Here is a 20,017-nt window from a genome sequence, read left to right as displayed (position 1 = left end):
GGGGGGGCTGGGCTAGCAGGGGGCTGCAGGTCGGGAGCGCGGGGCACCGCAGGGCTGGGGGGGGGCGGGCTAGCAGGGGGCTGCAGGTCGGGAGTGCGGGGCACCGCAGGGCTGCGGGGGGGCTGGGCTAGCAGGGGGCTGCAGGTCGGGAGTGCGGGGCACCGCAGGCTGGGGGGGGGGCCGGGGCTAGCAGGGGGCTGCAGGTCGGGAGTGCGGGGCACCGCAGGGCCGGGGGGGGGCCGGGCTAGCAGGGGGCTGCAGGTCGGGAGTGCGGGGCACCGCAGGGCCGGGGGGGGGGGCCGGGCTAGCAGGGGGCTGCAGGTCGGGAGTGCGGGGCACCGCAGGGCTGGGGGGGGGGGCCGGGCTAGCAGGGGGCTGCAGGTCGGGAGTGCGGGGCACCGCAGGGCTGGGGGGGGGGGCCGGGCTAGCAGGGGGCTGCAGGTCGGGAGTGCGGGGCACCGCAGGGCTGGGGGGGGGGGGCGGGCTAGCAGGGGGCTGCAGGTCGGGAGTGCGGGGCACTGCAGGGCTGGGGGGGGGGCTGGGCTAGCAGGGGGCTGCAGGTCGGGAGTGCGGGGCACCGCAGGGCTGGGGGGGGGGGGGCGGGCTAGCAGGGGGCTGCAGGTCGGGAGTGCGGGGCCCTGCAGGGCTGGGGGGGGGGCTGGGCTAGCAGGGGGCTGCAGGTCGGGAGTGCGGGGCACCGCAGGGCTGGGGGGGCTCACACCCGGCCAGCCTGGGACTCCCCTCCCTGCTGGCGGGCGCTCGCTGGCCGCGGGGGCGGCTCCAGCAGGACCCCCAGCCGCAGCCGCGCTGCCGCCGGCGGACCCGCCCCGGGTGACTCAGGCTGGAGCCGCCCCCGGCTCCGCGCGGGCCCCGAGCCCGGCAGGTTCGCTCCGCCCCGACCGCCGCTGCCAGGGACAACGCGGCTGTTGCCATGGAGACGCGGGTGATGCTTTACCACAGCCCGCGTGAGGTCAGAGCCTCCAACACGGGGGGGGCGGGGAACAACCCCCCCCGGGTCTCCCCGCGCGGCTGCGACACCCCCACTGCCGGGGCTGGGCCTGAGACCCAGAGCACCTCAAGCCCTGCTCCCCCCCTTATTCCTCTTCCGCCCCCAGCTGCCCCCCGCCAGGGACCCCCCAAGCCCTCCCCTGGGCGCGGAGCAGCAGCTCGGCCTGGCACCCGGCACCCTGCGGCCCTGTCTCTGCGCAGTGGCCCCCCCGGCCCAGCCCCGGGGCCTGTGGCCTTCGCTCGGCACTGGCCCTGCGGGGCGCAGTTGTAGCCGCGGTGGGCAATGAGCAGCCTAGGACAGCCCGGCTGCGAAGGGCCCCCCGCGAGTCACTAGGCCAGCAGGCGAAGCCAAGGAGCGGCCTGCACGTCCCCTGCCACCCGCAGAGGGGTCCCCATCGTCTGCACTAAGACGGCTGGTTTCCGCATCACCCCTACAGAAACCCTGGAAAGAGTGAGGTGCCTGAAGCAGCGGCTGGGCCAGTGTCCACCCTCAGCCACCTCCCTCCCTCCCTCTCCCCAGCCTGGAAACGGAAACTGCATTGCTGCATTGTGTGGGCTTTAGCTCCAGCCCGAGCGCCGATGCTTTCTCCCCCTTCTTATATTTATCTGCAGGATAATGGGACTTGCCACCCACATGCATTTATCATCCACTTCAGAGCTCGAGCAGCCTGGAAAAAGTTTTGAGGAGAAGAGCAAAGAGATGGATGAGGGAGAGGGGGGAGGAGCAGGCCACGACCTCAATCCCCCTGACCCCTCCTGCATGCCCCTCATTGCTGGGCCTGGGCTCGTTGGTCACAGCCTTGGCTCCCCATTTCGCCTCCTGTTCCCCTCATAGGCTTTCGCTTGCTGCCCGTCCTCAGTACTGGAAATGGCCGAGACTGGCTGAGCTTCCTCCACCCGCTGCCCTGGCTCCATTGAGCAGGGCTCCCTCCTGAACAGCGCTGGGGCCAACGCAGGGGAGAGCCAAGAGGCTGCACACACAGCCCAGGTTAGCACATGGTGTGGCTCTGTTTTCAGGAAGTCCTGAATGGGTTGGAGTTGTGGTCACAGCTTTGAACATGAGGTCCCCCCACCCCAGTGGGGCTGAGCCTCTCCCTGGGGCTCTAGTGGCCCTCACAAGGTGTAAAGGGGTATAGGAGTGTGTCAGGGTGGGAGGAGGACACTGCACTCTGGCTATTCTGGGCTGCTCAGTAGCCTGTGGGCAGGTGGCTATTCGTGGGCATCGCAAGCAGCCACTGGGGCTAGGCCCAGAATTCAGCAGGCACAGAGGTGGCACAAAGACACCTTTGCCATCCGCCTGGCCTGGCCTGAGATGCAGCACAGAATGTGCCCTCTGCTCTGTACCAGCAGCAGGTGGGTCAGAAAAACCAATCCCAGAGTTCATGTTGTTTATTCCAGCTGGGGCCCATTTCTCAAGGCCCCAGGCATCTTCAGGGCTCGACACAACAGGGGCAGCTCTCCTTCGACAGTGAGGTCAGGCTCTGTGGAGCAAAGTCAGAGTTTTCTCTTCTCCAGTGGGTGTTGGCAGGAGGAGATGGAAGCCCAGGAGATCACAAAACCCTTCTGAGCTGAGATGGCCAACAGCAACTCACCTCCCTCCCAAGAACCTTCAGCATCTCACTGCTTTGCAGCCAGCCCTGTCCACACACAGCTCTAGCCCACCTTCAGCAAACGCACCTAAGCCAAGCTGCAAAGGCCAAATGCCTCATTCTGTCTTATTATGCCAGCTTGTGCCTCTGCCAGAGCAAGTTACTAATTAGCACAGGTGTCCTTCGCAAGACTCACAACCAGACATGACAGGAGCAGCCTCCTGCCTGGGTCCTGCTCCTGCACAGATCCGAAAGCATGTTACAAGGGGGATCAGGATCACTCTCTAGTTACAACTTGGGACACAGAGGAACGACTTCCCAGTGAGTCTGTGACAAAGCCAGGAACAGAACCCACGTCGTCGAGTCTCACACGCCATGTGAATAAGGCTAATAATCTTCCCACTGCTGTCACTGAGGTAAAGCTGGGAGGGTCGTCCTCCGTCTGACGCAGGGGCTTGTCTGGGGGCTAATGGCAAGAGGGATAAGTCACAAGGCACATCCATGCTCCAGCTTCAAGCTGTTCCAGACCAGGACAAGGAGGAGGAGAGCAGAGTGGAGATGGGAGGCAAGGAGAGTCTCCCCTGAGAGGGCGTTTCATGGCGACAGAGGAGAGGCCGTACAGGCTGGCTGCTGCATGGCTGTTTCGGGAGATGGGTGTTTGTTGGTGGAGGGCAGAACACCGAGCTGCTTCCAACAATGTCTGCTTCGGACGCTGCAGAGCCAGCACCTCTGGGTTCTGTGGTTTGTGCCCCCAGGCATGTGGGCCTCAGGGCGCTCAGCAAAACTGCCCTCACCCTGGGAGCTGGTCCCACACACTGCGTTCCCTGCACTGGCAGCGAGACCAAGACCGAGGGGTGGGGGAGGCCGAGGGAGGAGGTAGCAGAGGGGAGCTGCGGGCAGAGCTGTGGTGGAACTGGAGGAAGCTGGGGACCAGAATAGAAATAAGCAGCAGAGAAGCTGGTCTGCAGGAGGGGGAAGGAAGGGTCTGAGCTGCCAGCGTGCACAATGCACTCCTTCTGCTTTCATCTGGCCAGGGCCAGGCCCGCGCCAGCCTCGGCCAGGCACCAGGCTGAGACGAGCAGCAGCATGTGTGTAAACTGACTGAAGGGGCCTGGAGATGGGAGGCTGTTTGGAGCAGCTCCCTGCCCTGGCTTACCTCTATCAGAGCGAGCCCTGAGGGATGTGCTCAAGTACCCAGCGCGCTCAGGGCACGGGAAGGGCACACTCAGCCCGTTCCCTCCGCCTGGGCCTGGAAGAGGGGGCCACTGTCCCTTTAAACCTCCACACGCACTGTGAGCAAGTGAGCAAGCTGCTGTCCCAAAGCAGGTGCCAGTGGGAGGAGGGGGTGGCGAGGGAGGCGGGGAGGCAGAGACAGCTGGCCTGGGGCTCCTCTCGCGCTGCAGCTGAGTAGCCAAGCATGATGCTATCAGCGCACGCTGCCGTTGGACTGCACAGGCCTCGCGAGCAGCTTAGGCTTAGTCAGAGGAGTGCTAGGAGTGGGAGCTGATTCATGCTGTGGGCAATGGAGCGATCCTCCGGAGCCTGATGGGCTGCCCCATTCGTGGGAGGCTTTTCAGCCAACAGTCAAAAGCCACCTGTGAAGGAATCACTAATATGCAAAACTCCCTTAGCCTCCCTCTCCTGCTGGCCCTGGAGCAGCCGGGAGCGTGTCCAGCCAGAACTGAGCTGCTTCCTGCAGTACTGGTGCTGGGAGAGGTGGGGCGGGGGGCCTGGAGTAGCCTGGATCTCCCCCCACCCTCAGCACTCCTGCCCCAGAACCTCCTGCTGGGAGACACTGGGACTAGACTAGCTGGGTGCTACACTTTTCTCCAGTGTCTCCTGCAAGGACAGAGATTGCAACTGGACCAGGCAGGAGTCGGGCTGGGACAGCAGGGGTCTGAGTTGGGATGGAGGGGCACTGGCAGAGCTGCGCCCGGGGAGAAACCCAGGCTGTGATGGGGAGGCTGTGGGTTGGGGTGGAGGAGTCCAGGCTGGGATGGGATGTGGGGGCTGTGGGGCGGGGTGGGGGAGCCCAGGCTGGGATGGGATGTGGGGGCTGTGGGGCGGGGTGGGGGAGCCCAGGCTGGGATGGGATGGGGGGGGTGGGTTGGGGTGGAGGAGCCCAGGCTGGGATGGGATGGGGGGGTGGGGTGGGGTGGAGGAGCCCAGGCTGGGATGGGATGGGGGGGCCGTGGGGCAGGGTGGGGAGCCCGGGCTGGGATGTGGGGGCTGTGGGGCGGGGTGGGGGAGCCCAGGCTGGGATGGGATGTGGGGGCTGTGGGGCGGGGTGGGGGAGCCCAGGCTGGGATGGGATGGGGGGGGGTGGGTTGGGGTGGAGGAGCCCAGGCTGGGATGGGATGGGGTGGGGTGGAGGAGCCCAGGCTGGGATGGGATGGGGGGGCCGTGGGGCAGGGTGGGGGAGCCCGGGCTGGGATGGGGGGGTGGGTTGGGGTGGAGGAGCCCAGGCTGGGATGGGAGGGGATGGGGGGGCGGCGGGGTGGGGGGGCCCGGGCTGGGAGGGGATGAGGGGGCAGGACAGACCCTTCTGTTTCCCTCCCCCGCTTCCTGGCGGGAACCCGGCACGTGCCCCCTGCCCGCGAGGCTGCGGCGCCTCCCCCGGGCCCGCACCTGCCCATGGACCCCGCGTGACCCGGCCCCGCTCGGGCTCCCGCCACCCCTCCCCCCGCGGTATAAATAGCACCTGCTTCCCGTTTCCTAATTTTTCCCGCTGACGTAGCGCTGGCGTCATTGTGTAGGTTGATGCTTTTCTGTGAATGAGCCGCGATCCCCGTTACTACGAGCCAGACCCTATAAAAGCTCCGCGGGCTGCGGCCGCAGTGGCAGCGGCTCGGGCTCTGCGGGCGGCGCGGGAGGAGCCGGCGCGGGAGGAGCCGGCGGCGGCGGCCCGGCCCGGCCCGGCCCGGCCAGGTAAGGGCGGCGGGGGCACGTGCGGCCGGGCTCAGACCCCGGGGCGGGGGGCAGCGGGCGGGGGGGCCCGGGGCGCTCAGCCCGCTGCGGGCTCACGTGGCCCCGCTGCCGCCCATTGGCTGCCCCCAGCACGTGCCGCGTGGGCGGGAGGGGGCTCCAGGGGCGGGGGGGCCCTGGCCGGGCTCCCCCCCCGGGTGATCCGGTCCAGCCTCGCTCCGGCCGGGCGGGGGCTGCGGGGCGGGAAGCGGCGCCCTGTAGGGCGCGGGGGGGGCTGTTGCCCCCCGCTGCCCCCGGCCCGAGCCCCCCCGGCGCGGTCTGTGCGGTTCGTCCCGCTCCTGCGCGGAGCCCGCATCACCCGCTTCACCTTGACCCGCATCCGTGCGGGGAGCCGGGGGACCAATCGCGCGTCAAGGCCGCTTCGCTTCGCTCCGCTTCGCTTCCTCCCGCCCCGCGAGCGGCGGGTCTCCACGGGGTCCTGTGACGCAGCCGCCGCCCTGCGGGCGGGGCAGGGAGGACGCGGGAGGGAGCCGCCCGGGCAGGGGCTGGCGGGCTCCGGCGCTCGGGGCTGGCACTGGAAGAGCCCGGGGAGGTCCCCGCCAGCGAGCTCCCTCCAGCCTGTTCTCTGGCCAGGCGGGTTCGCTTGGGGATGGGGAGGCGGCCGGGACACGCAGGACTGGACGGGACCGGGAGCGGCCAGTTAGTCCAGGCCCTGCAGGACTGTGCCGGCTCTCCCAGGACAGGTGTCTGGAGGCTTTGCCGGGCAGGTTAGACAGTGACCGAGATTCCCCTGCCTCCGCGGGTAACTTCTCCCACAGCTTGACGCCCCCGTGTTCGGAAGCGTGGGGGAGTCAGGGCCCTGTACCCTTCTTTCCCGCGGTTCACCGGACTCCCAGCCAGCCAGTGGAAGAGCAGGTTTATTGGAGATGACAAGAACAGCATCCAACCCCGAGCTGTAGACATGGACAAGGCCCTTAGTCTGGTCCTTCTGGGGGGCAGAGAGCTGAGACCCCCGCTCTGGGGCTCTTCCCTAGCCCACTCCAAACTGAAAGAAAAAACCCTTCGGCGTCCCAGCCAGCCTCCCCCCAGCTCCTCCTCCAGCCCTTGCCCAGGTTCCCGGGCGAAGGTGTCACCTGGCCCCAACCCACTCCTGGCTCAGGTGACAGGCTCTCAGGTCTCCCATCCCCAGTGAAACTCCCCTGCCACATTCCCAGGTCAACACTCCCCCCTCCCTGCTGCCTCACACCCCGGCAGGAAGCCTTTCCTAATGCTGAACTTAAACCCTCCCTTTTACCTCCTGGAGACTGTTAGAGCTGCCTCAGTCTTCTCCAGACTGAACAAACCCAGGGTTTTCAATCTTCCCTCCTAGGTCAGGTTTTCTAGACCTTTAAATTGTTGTTGCTCTTCTCTGGGCTTTCCCCGGTTTGGCACCACATTCCACAAAGGATGTGGACCAGGAGTGGACACAGAACTCCAGCTGAGGCCTTACCCGTGCTGAGTAGTGTTAGAATTACTGTGTCTTGCTTCCAGCACTTCGGTTAATCCAGTACAACTCAAAATGTGGGTTTTTAAGTGTTACACCCTTGACTCCTGTTTAGTTTTGTTCTACTATAACCTCCATGTCCTTCTCTGCAGTACTCCCGCCTAGGCTGTCCTTTCCCATTTTGTAAATGTGTAGTTGATGATGCCTTCCGAAGTGCAGTCCTTTGCATTGAATCACAGCAACTGCCAGGCTGTGTCACACCCAAGATCCATCTAGCCCAATCTCCTGCCTCTGCCGGTGGAAGCACCAGAGGCCTCAGGGGAAGGGTAAGAACCTTGCAGCAGAGAGCTGTGGGGTAAACCACCCCTCAGTAGGTCTGGCCCTGGTCTCTTGGGGCATGCCTGCGCTGTGATTTTAAAACAACCTCCCATGGCACCAAGTCTGAGTCTGGGTCAGCTGACTTGGGCTGAGGATTGGGCTGCGGGGCTATGAAATTGCAGTGTAGATGTTTGGGTTCATGCTGGAGCCCAGGCTTTGGGACCCTCGGAGCCTGGGCTCCAGCCAGAGCCTGAACACCTGCACTACAATTTCATAGCCTTGCAACTGACGCCCAAGTCAGCTGGCCCAGGCCAGCCACCGGTCTCTCTGCGGTGTAGATTGCCCTGAAGTAGGAGATCTTGTATCCTTCCCTTTCGGGTAGCGTTTAATGTTAGAATTCTGCGTATTCTTACCCCTCCTTGAGTCTCCTAACGTCCTTGGCCTCTCACTCTCTGTGGCGTTGAGTTCCACCATCTAATTATGCCTTGTATGTTCAGCCTGCGTTTGTCCTCCTCTTAAGTGTAGACAAGACGTAAAACGCTGCAGCGGCACCACTTCCATGGAGACGCCCTCTGTGCCGACAGGAGGGGTTCTCCCATCGGAGCAGGTAATCGGCTGCCGCCTCTCAGGGAGCTGAAGTCACCGGGAGAATTCTCCCGTCACCCTACCGCTGTCTACACCCCGCTCCTTAGCTATTGCACAGTTGAGCTCTGGTTTATTATCGCAGTACCCAGAATTGTGCTGGTGTTTGCTGGCCGAAACCCATCTGTGACAGAATGCACCCCTGTAGTCACACCCTAGTGTAAGAGTCTTTGGACACAATATATCTTGTGATGCATCATTTGAAAACTTATTACTCACTGGCCAATAATATCGTTATATGTAAAGTTATGAACATAAGCTGCTGGTATGACTGAGGTGTGGTTACCAGACCAGTCTGGGAAGAGGGTAAACCTATTTCTCAAAGGCAAAGGACAAGCAGATGCCTCCAACCAGGTGTCATTAAAGTTGATTGGCCATCACAGATCAAGTGGCAATTCCTTGGCAACTGAGGGGGGCTGGAACAAATCAATCTGCATTTTTAGACTCCATGTCTTCCTGGCAGGAAGGAACTTTTTCCTAGGAGTGTCTGCCCCTCACTTGCATAGGCCAAAGCACCCCAGGGTCTGTCTTTCTCTTTCATCTAAGGTGACAAAGGAGCCAGCCTTTTGACTTTGAGGGATCCTGATGTGAAAATGTGGTCAGCCCTGTTACTGGGAACATGTGGTGCAGGTTTTAACTTGAACCAAGTCTAGTTTTAAGTTTTAGCTACTAGAAAGCATTTTATCTTTCTCCTGTAACCATTTCTGACTTTAATGCCTTGTACTTATGCTCCCTTAAAATCTTTGTAATTAAATAAACTTGTTTTAGTTTTTTAATGAGAACCAATTCAGTGCCGTGTTTAAACTGAACTGTTTGAGTAACTCCAGTTCAAGTCATAAGCTGATACATATTGACCCTCGACAGGGCAATGGACCTGTAATATCTGAACTGTCCAGGAGAGGGATGGACAGTGCAGAACACATGTTTGGGGGAAATTTGGGACTGGGAGTGTGCTGGGGTCACCCTGCAAGTAATAACTGAGGCTGGTGGAAGCCAGTGTGTGACTGGTGTGTTGCTGGCAGGCTGCTGAGGTCAGGGCTGCTGGGCCAGGCTGTGGCTAGACACAGACACTCAGGGTGTGACCTGCATGCTGGTGGCTGTTTGTGAGAGGCCCAAGTTTGGCACTACAGCAGTGAAGTTCTGTGAGGCACCCAATAGGGCAGGTGGTGGTGCAGCCCCTCACTGGCCTGGACTGCACCCTGGAAAGGGACCCCAGCATTCCAAGAAGCCTAGGCTGTGCCATTGACTGTGATGTGAAGAGTAGGGTGGGGCAGGAGATTCTTCTCCAGTTTCTTCCGAAGGTGCTCTCTGGCCCCCCAGTCATTTGGTGGCTTATCTTGAACCCCTTTTAGGTCACCAAAGTGTGTCTGGCACAGAAGTGCCTAGGATGGACTGCAGTATTCCTGGTTGCGGTTCTGTAGCTGTGTTGGTGCCATGATGATAGAGACCCGGGTGAGGTGGTATCTTTTATTGGACCAACTTCTGCTGGTGAGAGAGACCCGCTTTCCAGTGATCCAGAGCTCTTCAGGCCTGGGAAAGGGACACAGAATGTCACAGCTGAATATAAGGTGAAACTGTTTGAAATGAGTTCAGCATAAGTAGTTAACAAGAGGCCATTCAAGGTGAAGTAGCCTATTAATCCATCAGCAGTCATAGGACCAAAAAGGGGCTAGCGGGTCACAGATTGTTGTAATAAGCCATAAATACAGTGTCTTTATTCAGACCCTGACATTCTTTTGTCTTTCAAAGTTAAGAATTTAAGCTCCCAGGCTTGTCTTTGGAAGGTGTTGTGCTGGGTTCCTTTGCGGATGAGGACTGAGAGGTCAGATATGGAGTGATCGCTTTGTGAAGGGTTTGCCCATGGGTGCTAGGCTGTTTTTGCTTTTAGCATTTTTCTGTGTGAGTTCACTCAAGAGCAGCAGAGTGATTGTCTGATTTCACCCACATAGTTTCATTGGGGCATTGAGTGCACGGGCTGAGGTACACCACATGTTGTGATAGGCATGTGTAGGACCCAGGGACGCAGGCGCCAATTCGTGGGTGCTCCGGGCCTGGAGCACCCACAGGGAAAAATTGGTGGGTGCTCTGCACCCACCGGCAGCTCCCCAACCTGTCCCAGCTCGCCTCCGCCTCCTTCCCTGAGTGCACCGCTGCATCCTGCTTCTCCCCCTTCCCTCCCAGCACTTGTGCCATGAAACTGCTGTTTTGCACAGTAAGTGCTGGGAGCGGGAGGAGGAGGAACACTGCGTGCTCAAAGAAGCAGGGCCGGGGTGGGGATTTGGTGAGGGGTTCAATAGGGGCAGGGAGGGGGCGGAGTCCGGGCGGGGGCAGGAGCACCCACCAGTGCCAAGGAAAATTGGCACGTGTGCCCAGGGATCTTGAAAGGTGCGTTGGGGGCAGGGGGTGTTTGCAGGTTTTGCATCTGTTCTTCTGGCAGGATCTGGTGCTGCTTTGAGTTGGTGGGTCCTTGACTGGGGAGCTTCTGAGGAGCCTGGGGGGTTTCTGAAGGCCCAAAGAGGGTTTGGGAAAGCAATTTTTCAATACGTGAAAGTGTCCTGGGAAGGGGATGTTGTGATTTGATACAAACTGACACAGGTCATATTTTTCAGACCACCCCATTGTGATGTCACCATAGGGTCCTGTTCCTCCCTCTGTCTTCTTTACACTCATGGCATGTAGCCTTACACTGGACTGAGCTCTTCCTGTGTCTGGAGCACCCAGCACAATGTGGGTGTGTGCAGGGTGAAGGTCCAATAATAATCTGGAACTTGGCTCCTGGGGGAGGACCAGTAGAGCCAGCTGTCCCAAGTAATCTATCTTAACCATGGCAATAACTTGCTCCATTTCCTTCCTCCTCAGAAATCCCCAACTGGCCCTGACCCCTTCCCTTCCACAGCCCCTGTTTCACCAGAGATCTGGGCTGGGCACTCGGGGCAGGAGAGTGAAAGTTCCCCTTCTCAAGGTCAAGTTCTGCTTGCCTGACCCTGTCACCAGCCATGCAGAATCCCTTAGCATTGCAGGCGCCAGAGAGCAAGGCTTTGCCCTCCTGCCCCAAAGCTGGCAGTTAGGAAACATACCTCTTTAATGAACTGGAGTGCATTTGATTTAGAGTCACGAAGAGCTAACGAACCCCAGTTCAGAATAAAGCCTCAATGCACAGGGAGCCGAAGCTGAAGGTGTAGCCCAAGGTAAATAGGCAGCAGGTTTAAAACAAACGAAATTATTTTTTCACACAACGCACAGTCAAGCTGTGGAACTCCTTGCCAGAGGATGTTGTGAAGGCCAAGACTATCACAGGGTTCAAAAAAGAACTAGATAAATTCATGGAGGATATGTCTATCAATGGCTATTAGCCAGGATGGGTAGGGATGGTGTCCCTAGCCGCTGTTGCCAGAGCTGGGAATGGGCGACAGGGGATGGATCACTTGATTCCCTGTTCTGTTCATTCCCTCTGGTGCACCTGGCATTGGCCGCTGTCGGTAGACAGGATCCTGGGCTAGAGGGGCCTTTGGCCTGATCCAGTAGGGCTGCTCTTATGTAAAGGGCCAGGCACTGTAAGGGGGGAAGGACCAGTCCACCAGTGCCTACAGAGAATGGGCAGAAACTGTGTGGGATGGGGAGGGCTCAAAAAATGGTCCAGGAGGGGCCTGGGCTGGCACAGGCTATTGTGAGCAAATGGAGTCAAAGCAGCTACTTTCCAAGGCAGAAAATGGGCAAAAAGCCTGGAGGTGGCAACCAGCTGCTCACTGCTGACCTCGCTGGCCACTGATGCCCGTTCGTGTCAGCACTCAGACGCTTGTGTGAGAACCTGAACAGACTGGAATGGAAATGGCCTCCAAGTCCCAGGTGTGTCTGTGCAGAGATGCTGCCAGGCATGGCTTGGGCGATGGGTGTCCTGGGGCCATGCTGAGCATGGAGGGCTGGGCTTCTTCCAGCTGGGAACAGAGGACGTCTCCCTTTCCCAGCAGCCTCTGGCACTGTGCTTGTTCCTTTTCGCAGTTCCTGTCTGCTCGGAGTGACACATTAAACAGGTTTAACTAGCCAGTGGCCTCAGACACTGGCTGCTGGCTGCCACCCCCAGGTGCCCCAACTACTCACCATGTGCAGAGAGATCCAGCCTGGGGGAGGGGAGCATATGGGGGGGGCTCATCTCCACTCCCCAGGCAGTGACTGTCTTGGGGGAGCAGCTGGACTTCTGTCCTGGGTTTCGGTCACTTTGGTATTCAGTGATTTTGCTTTTGTTCCTTCAGAGCATCCTGCCCCCAAGGCTAATCTACTCCCCAGGCCTGGCTCTCTCAACAGAGGTTGCAAGTCTCTTGAAGCAGACATCCGCACAGCCCTTGAGAGGCAGGACCAGGAAGAGGGGATGGGTGGGATATGACAGAAGTCTACAAAATCATGACTGGTGCGGAAAAAGTGAACAAGGAAGTGTATTTATGTAAAGGGGTAAACAACAAGAACTAGGGGTCACCCAATGAAATTCATAGGCAGTAGGTTTAAAACAAGTACTTCCTTATGTTTCTTCATACCACCCAGTTAACCTGTGAAACTTGTTGCCAGGGGATGTTGTGAAAGCCAAAAGCAAAACTGGGTTCAAAAAAGAATTAGATAAGTTCATGGAGGAGAGATTCATCAATGGCCATCTCCAAGATGGTCAGGGATACAACCCCATGCTCTATGTCCCTAAATTTTCTGACTGCCAGAAGCCAGGATTAGATGACAGGGGGTGGGGTCACTCAACATTGCCCTGTTCTCTTCATTCCCCCTGAAGCATCTGGCGCTGGCCGCTGTTGGAAGTCAGGACACTGGACTACACGGACCATTGGTCTGACCCAGTGTGGCCATTCTTATGGCTTAACTGGCCAGCACCCTAAGCATTTGTAGGAGCTGGTGCCTACAGCCCAGTCCTGGAACTCCCAAACCTGCCATTGGCTTCACAACAGAAAATCCTTTGACAGGCTCCCTGATTCCTTCTCTGTGGGAGAGGCAAAGCTCCCATGTGTCATCCCTACCTATCCAGGAGGACTAGTCTGCATAAATCACCCTTAGCTCCATGCCACTGCCATCCCCATGCCCACAGCTGTGAAGAGCCACTTGTGGAGACACTGGTGAGAAGATCCCAAGTCAGCGCGTCGGCACCTTGGCTCTAGACTGATTACTGCTAAATAGCGTTCAGGAAACAGTAACAGTCTACAGTCATGGCTACTGAAGCATGACAGCTACAGCACCTGCACCCAGAGCCGCCGAGCAGCCAGAACCAACCCAGCCACACAGGAGTGCAAGGGCTGGGAAACGGGTTAAAGCAGTAGAGGCAACCAAGGGCTGCAGGCAGGGGTCTGCTGCTCATCCATCTCTCCATCAACCATGTAGAGACACACCGGGGCAGGGGGATCACAGGGACTGAAGCCCTAGTGGGAGCTCTGGCAGGAAATATGTGGAGTGAGGGGCAGGGGCACTCTCTCTGCTATTCAGTCTTATCCCCACTAGCAGGAGGTGCTGTAAATAGCTGCTAGAGAATTTGCCCATGTTTGCATTGGCAATTTCTTTTCTTCCCTCTCCTCCCCAGCACAAAGCAGGGGCTGCATCTTTGCCTGCAGCATCAGTGATGCCCTCAGAGCTCCTGTCCTTGTTTGTTCCCATCTGATGGGGAAAGAGCAGGGTGATCATGTCTGGCTCCCAGAACTTAAATCCAGCTTCCACCGGAGCTGAGGTCCAAGTCCAGGGGCCTACTAGGCTGACAAGTGAGGCCATCTAAAATGGCAGCCCTGCCCTATGGCCTGGTCTCAGCCCAGTACTAACCAGACTAATGCCAGATTGTGTGGAGTCCTGGCTGCTGCTGAGCAGTGGAGGGCCATGGAGTTGACTGGGAGGCCTGCCTGGTCTCTCCCTGGCTTGGGGCTCATGGCTGCAGCATTCAGGGAGTGGCTGGTTCTGTGCTGTATGGATGAACTGCAGGCAATTGTCAAACTGGAACCCGAGGTTTGGCTCCAGAGGGACTAGGAGGTCAAGACAATCAGCTGTGCAAGTCCCCCTTGCTGAGGGTGGGATGTAGAGGGGTGACTGGGGGCTTTGACCTTACGCTCTGGTCCTGCGTCTAGTGGCCTTCTAACAAGCAGCACTGTTAGAACGTCCTTCCATGGCATGTCTGGCCCAGCCTTGCGCATCCTTCACACCCCGCCGTCTGCAGGAGGAGCTGGGCTGGGGTGGCTGTGCAGGGCTGTGTCGTTTGGACATTGTATTGGCAATGCTGCTGGAGGCAGCTGGCTGAACTGAGCCTCAGTCAAGGAGCTGCTGCGCCAGAGGTTTACCATAGCCGGGCTTCCCAGCAGCTGTCCATGGTGCTGGGCGGGAAGCGCAGTGTGTCTGGAAGGTTGCTTCTGCAAAGTCTGCCTGGCCCCGCAGCTGGCCACCTCCCGCTCTCTGAACTGACTTTAGAGCAGCGACTTCTCGGTACATTTACCTCTCTCCTGTGCAGCTCCACTCCCTCCCCAGCTCTCCAGGCCCAGCATCTGCAGAGACTTCCTGCTGTTCCAGGAGAGACTGGCTCTTGGTTTTGCAGTTCCAAGCAGAGCCGGGGTACCCAAGCAGACCATCTGGCCATTTGGAGCCTCTATTAACCCTTCAGTAGCTGGCACTCGGGCATGTGATGGTGAGGAATTGTGGAACGTGTGTCGGCACTGAGGAGTCGAGGCTGGTCTGGGTGTCTGTTCATGTTGCCTTAATTGGCATTTGCCTAGACTTCTATGATCACTTCTCAGCCCCACTGAAGTCTGAATTTAATGGAGCCAGGATTTCACTGTTTCTTATCTGGAAATAGTTGTACCACGGTAACTTCGGGTGTGTGTCTGTCACGTTGGCATGGTGTCTGTCTGTCCTTTCCCTTCCAGGGTTACTCGAGGTGAATCACTACTACCTGCCTGCAGCGTGAGAGCTTTGTATGGGGCCACCAGGGGAATTCTCCCAAACCTGCTGCCCAGGCTCTGTTCTGAGCTGGACCAGCCCCACTTGCACATTTACTTCAGCTGCATCTTTTACAGGCCCTGGAGTTTTATCTCACCCCACAGCCCTTACTTCATCACTACAGGCCTCAAAGGCCAGCTCTCTGGCAGATAGCCCTACTGGCTTCTCACAATCCTCTGCCCTTTACCCCTTATCCATTGTCTTCCACCCCCCCACCCCCCATAAACCTGTTCCAAGGCTTAGCTTGGCTCTCTGAGGTTTCTGATTCAAGGCAAGATACCTCAGGGGTGACTCGAAAACTTTTCAACACCGTTTCCTTGAATGGACCCCACAGCTCAGCCTGCCCCAAGGCCATAGAGTTAAACACAGGTAAGGCTTTACCAGATGCTACCTTCCGCTGTGTCCTCTGCATGGCCTCTAAAAGCTAGTCAGGAATTCTGTGAGCCATGCAGTCCCAATGCCTGAAGCTGAGGTTTAACTGGTCGCTGCTGGGGGCTCACTGCGGGCGGTCACGTGGGAGAGGAAGGCTTTCATTTAGTAATTCCAGCGTTCTGAGCACATGCTCCCTCTCTTTGCACTTTGGGTCTTCCAGCTCCAGAAGTCTCCAGTGGATGCTTCCTCCACTGCTGGTCCCTCTGGAGCTGCTGCTTCCTCTCTCGAGCTTGCTCCTCCATCCACCTCTGGAGTTCACGTTCCCTTTCCAGTGTCGCAAACTCCACTCTGGCCAGCTCTCTAATCATATGGCCACTTGAATGAGAACTGGGCTGGGCTGGCTCCCCTTCGCTGGAGTGTCGCCCTGAATCCTGTACTCTCCCCATCCTCCTGCCTACCCAAGGGAGATGGCCACCCTCCATAACTTGTCTTGTTCCAGAATCCTAAACATCATTTCCTTGACGCTTTTCCATGCTCTGTGCACAGCTGCCCAGACTCCAGCTTGGCAGGTTTGGAATGTTTCTTGCTTGCGCATCTTGCATGACTTTTTGTTCAATACCTCTCACTCAAATTAAAGATGGGACCTTTCCTTTTGTTTCCAACCTTATTACTCTAGACCCTGATGGTGTGTGTATTTTAATTTAGCTTGTAAGTGTCTTGAGCATGACCTTTGCTTAGCTAATAAACTGGATGCAGATCCTGCTGATTATCTCACGGACACACTTCTGGGGTTACCTGAGGTGTCCACCATGAATTGCTACCACCCGCTTACAATGCGAGAGCCTTGTCTGTGCCCACCAGGGGAAGCCTCCCAAACCTGGCAGCACAAGTGCTCTGCTCTGCGCTCAGCGAGCCCCACTTCCCCAACCCCCCGGCTAGAAATAAGCGCACACCCCTGGTGAAACACGAGGCCCAGAAGACCTGGGGCGGGACACCTGCCTTGCCTCTGTTCACCACGCTCTTTAGCGCAAGTCGCTTTGTCCTGTCAATAGTAAAGCCAAACAGAAGTTTATTTAATTGAGCTTGAGCTGAGCCCAAGTAGGTGCAGGTGAAAGCACTGGAAACCCAAGATTACAGACCAACATAAAGAGCAGTCTAGAGCCATTACCTGGGACCAAGTTCTGGCCCAGTCCAACAAGGCATTTCTCACCCTGTGGTTAGTTCTCTCAGCACATCTCCAGCCCTGAGAGCTGGGACCTCTTTCAGTAAAACACTGGCATTGGGCAGAGGCCTCCCTAATGGAGAACAGCTTGGGGCCTTTCCTCTCCACTTACAGTCACAGACTTGTCTCTTCATAATCTGGGCATTTCACTGACTTCAGCTCAGCCCGAGGGTCCCTAGTCAGTCTTCTCTTCAGGCCTGCCCCTGTTCTAGACTGTAAACACAGGGCTGGGCTGGGCCTCACTCTGCTGCATTAGCCGAGACCTGCCGCACCTCAGGTGACATGTCACCTCTAGCAGTTCTGGAACACACTGCTGGTTTGTATCAACCCCACCATGGGCCAGTGGGAGCGGCCCCGCTTGGCACACAAGCCCCCCGTGGCACACACTAGTTCACATTACACATCTCTTAAAATGTGTACAGACCTCTTGCAGCAGCCATCATGATCAGCTGGTTCTTTGCTTTTGAAGACCACACATGAACCCCCTTTGGTGAAATGCTGAAGATGGTCAGACACAGATGCAACATGCCTGCCTGGGTCACTGTGTGCACATGTAACAGGGTAACTAGTGTTAAACACGCTCTGTCAGCCACACAGCAGGCAAGAGTCTTTAGGCGGGATTTGAATGAGGGGAGGCTGGTGGAATGGGGATGGGGCAGGCCAAGGGTGCATGCAGGGTAAACTTGCACATGCTCCAGGTGCTGCCTGCCTGAGTAGGGGCCATGTCCCGGATACTGACATTTGATAATGGGGATTATGGGCAGGCTCCCTGTCCAGTGACTTGTGCTCCCAGTCACCAGGGACAGTGTCTGGCGGCCAGAATTCGTTTGTGTTTGTTTTTTTGAGCGTACAAAGCTGCTCTTGTAGCTGAAGCTAATGTAGTGAAGCATGTTAGCGGCAGCACCACTGAGGCATGTCAGCGGGACAGCTGCCCCTGCAGAGAGCTCAGCACAGCAAGTTCTTGTACATCAGCAAAACTTCCCAAGATCAAAATCCAGACACATCTGATCTTGGCAGAAACTCCCCCAGCTGCATCTCTGCTGAGGCAGAAACCTCCATGAAGCCCAGGCTAAGCAGGTAGGTTCATTGCAGGGGGTGGGGGGGGGGGGGAGGAATCTGCCCCCGCCCCCGGGTTCCCAGGAGCTTGTATTGCTGTGCACATTTCTCAGCCTTTAGCAGCTCCTTCTCTGTGCCCCTTGGTGGGGTTCCCACAATGGCCACCAGCATGCTGTGGCTGTATGCACACCAAAGGGACTGCAGACCCAGCTCACACACTGGGTGCCCAGGGCATGCAGAGCAAGGCTGCTGGACAGAGCCCAGGGTCTGTTCTGTGTTGGTGGATATAGTGTGCTCATCCCCAGGGTTCCTGAGGGCCCAGAGGTGCTGAGCATGGAGCGGGCAGGTAGCAAGAGGGAGTCTACAAAGCCCACCTGCATTTCTTCCCATTAGCTACTCCAGCCTGAGTCACCCTCCTGCCCAATGCAGGGCCAGTCATCAGCCAGAAGAATGGGTGGGAAAGAGGGAGCCCATCTGCTGGCTTACAAGGGAGAGTCATGGCCTAGGAACTCCCCTGCAGCCTGGAGGAGATGCTCGCTCTGCACCCTGGCTGACTGCTGTGAGAGCTATCTGAAGAAAGCTGCAGCTGCTGAGGCTTCTGGGTGTATCTGTGAACTGGGGTCGCCCCTCCTGTCGCCCAGCGTGGCTCCCTTCTGCCAAGGGCTGGATGCGTTTCCCTGCATGCTCTGGGATATGAGGGAGGGGCCAGCACTCTAGAAGATCATCTTACGCGTAAGTGGTGCTGCCCAGTCTGGATTCCCTTCCCTGCCCCTGAGCAGCCTGGTTTGGGGAGCAGGTGTGGGGTGGGTGGGGTTCCTCCTTCCCATTACGTGTACAACATGCCTTGGGTTGATGCTGATCTCTCTTCTTCCCCTTGCCCTCAGGTGTGGAAAGGAGCAGCCCAGTCCTGTCGTCCTGCACTTGTGAGAGACACTCTGAACTGTGGACTTTCTCTTCTGGGCCCTTGGGCCTCTTCCTGTCTGGCAACAGGTGCCCAGCTCTGGTGCAGACATGCAGGGTTCGTACCTTTCTGCAGCCCCAACCTCCTAGGGCATGGACCTAGAAAGCGCATGCAGAGGCTGAACCTGAACCCAGCCTTAGGCTGGTTATTCCAGGCAGGAGCATGGCCACCAACCTGCCCTGTCACAGAAGGAGAATTTAGCAGCAGGGAGTGAGAAGAGCAGATGGGGTGGTGAGCCTGGAACCAGGGCAGGCCTTGTGAAGCAGGGTCTCCCTCAACTCCTGCTGTTCCAGCCTGGGCTCCCCCACCATGCAGGTTTGCCGGTGCCCCTGTGTGAGAACATTTGCGGCACATTGCGCTGAGCTGCAAGAAGACCCCTGTTGTGCAGCGAAAAATACAGCTGCAAGGTGAGCGGAGGCCCGCGGCACTGTGCAACCTAGCCAAGTCGCACTGTCTCTGGCTGTGGTGCAGCCAAGTGGCCTTTGTGCCCCAGGGGCTTGCACGTTTAGCTGCTAGGTGGGGCTGTCTGACCCCTGCCAGAGCCAGTAGATTGCAAGAAGCGGACATGGGCAGGTGTAGAACTAGGGGGAGCTATGATGGCCTGTGCTCTTCCTCCAGCCAGTGCCATGTCTCCACCTCCCAGGCCATGGGACTCCCTGCTGGGGGCCGTCCGAACCGAGTCTCCACCGCGGAGCAGCCACTGTGAGAGGTTCTGTCCTGTGCCCCAGCCTCTGCCTGGGGGGAGCTTTACTGCCTGCTCTTCCGGGGCAGGGGAGAGCTGTTGTTTCCACTCCTTCCCCCTATCTCTGAGAGCTGCAGGTTACAGTGAACACGTGCACCCAGCACTGGGATTTAACAGGCCCGGGAGCAGCTGAGCTGGCCTGAGTGTGAAGGGTAAAATGAAGATGAGCTGGGTGCTACCTGCCCTGGTGTGAAAAGGGAGGTGCGGGAGGGCTGACCCTGCTGGGCTGTGATGCAGGTGCTGGGAGTCCTTTTCTCCTCCTGCACTGACTGAGCCTGCCTTGTCCCTGTCACCATGGTACCAACTTCTTCTACCCACACCCCCATGTCTCCAGGGCAACCGTGGCTTTAGATTGTTACTGTGGTTGTGTGTCGGTAACAGTCTACAGCCATGGTCGCTTGGGCCAGACGCACACTCATCGCAGGGCTGGAGCCCTTGCCCCTCTGCAGGTGCTGGGGGATCCTGCCTGCACTACCAGGAGCAGGCAGCTGTCTGTGCTGCCCAAGAGGGGCCAGCCCAGCCCCTGCCGCACACCCGCAGAGACCAGGCTGGGAGAGGCAGTGCCACATGTGCCTGGCTATGGGGGACAGCGGCTACAGCACACAGCTGGGCAGGGAAGGAAATGCAGAGAAGGGAGCAGTTCTTTCCCATGGGTTGAACTGAATCTGCAGGGGGGAGTGTGGGGTGTACTGGGGAGAGAGGGGGAAGGGCTAGTTCAGGACACAGCTGTGAGGGGAGC

At 58.5% G+C, this 20,017-nt stretch overlaps 1 long non-coding RNA gene across 2 annotated transcripts; it reads left to right on the top strand.

Annotated features, from left to right (window-relative positions):
• The first annotated feature begins 5,335 nt into the window (after nt 1-5,335).
• Nucleotides 5,336-19,617, top strand: LOC122463171. 2 transcript variants are annotated; one of them, XR_006286269.1, is made up of 3 exons: nt 5,336-5,525; nt 17,366-17,596; nt 18,460-19,617. It is a non-coding gene; the product is annotated as an uncharacterized LOC122463171 (long non-coding RNA). The 2 variants fall into 2 exon arrangements; XR_006286268.1 differs by lacking the exon at nt 5,336-5,525 and having other exon boundaries at nt 17,283-17,596.
• Nucleotides 19,618-20,017: the final 400 nt, after the last annotated feature.

Source organism: Chelonia mydas, chromosome 17 (assembly GCF_015237465.2).
Source record: "Chelonia mydas isolate rCheMyd1 chromosome 17, rCheMyd1.pri.v2, whole genome shotgun sequence".
NCBI lineage: Eukaryota > Metazoa > Chordata > Testudines > Cheloniidae > Chelonia > Chelonia mydas.
This window is presented reverse-complemented; position numbering and strand designations above follow the sequence as displayed.